The sequence below is a fragment of the Frankliniella occidentalis genome, unplaced genomic scaffold (assembly GCF_000697945.3).
Source record: "Frankliniella occidentalis isolate FOCC.00 unplaced genomic scaffold, Focc_3.1 Scaffold13, whole genome shotgun sequence".
Classification (NCBI taxonomy): Eukaryota; Metazoa; Arthropoda; class Insecta; order Thysanoptera; family Thripidae; genus Frankliniella; species Frankliniella occidentalis.
This window is the reverse complement of record NW_026267143.1, coordinates 2096678-2097411: the sequence shown is the minus strand read 5'-3', so window position 1 is coordinate 2097411 and position 734 is coordinate 2096678.

Genomic DNA, 734 nt, shown 5'->3' with positions numbered 1-734 from the left:
CGCTCTGCTCGGTGCGGCGCGGCGCGGGGTGGGGGCGCGCCGGTCCCGGCGGCCGCGGCTCGGCACGGCGCGGCCAGGCGCGGCGGTGTGCGGTTCGCCACGGATAGGCGGGCAGCGCTTACGGCGGACATCACGTGGTCGTTTTTACTCTTCGTCCCCTGAAATGAATTGAATTGGTCCTGGTATATAATTCCCACTCTCCCTACCCGCGTCCCCTGGGTGACTTATCCAGTGCCGGCCCACGCCGTGGCCCTCGCGGCCGCCCTGCACGTCCTAACTGCGCTGAGGGCGCTTTACGTTGAAAGCTCTTGACGCCGTGGTCTCGCGAAGGCGACAGCCCCCTCCTGAACCGGCCTCCAGGTCCCCCCCCCCTCCCGGGGGCGAGAGCCGTCCCACCCCCTTTCCCCCTACACCGCTTCGCGTTGACATGACACGAGGGCTTGCCAAGCAGGCGCTTGAAGGAAGAGCTGACCGACCCGACCATCTTTAGTGGCAATAAAATGGCGAGAACTAATCCCGGCGCACAATAGTGGCTGAGCGTGGCTGTCCACTGACACCCGCCGCACTTAACCCCGGCCCGGGCCTTCCTCCCCCTCGTGTGGCCGCCTACTTCTTGAGAGGAGAGTTGTGCTCTCAAGATTTGTCTGCGGCCGGGCGGGCGAGGGCTCTCATGGCCTGGGAGTGGCGGCACCGCGCCGCTGGCCCGCCGCCCCGCCGCGCGCAGTGGCGCCGGC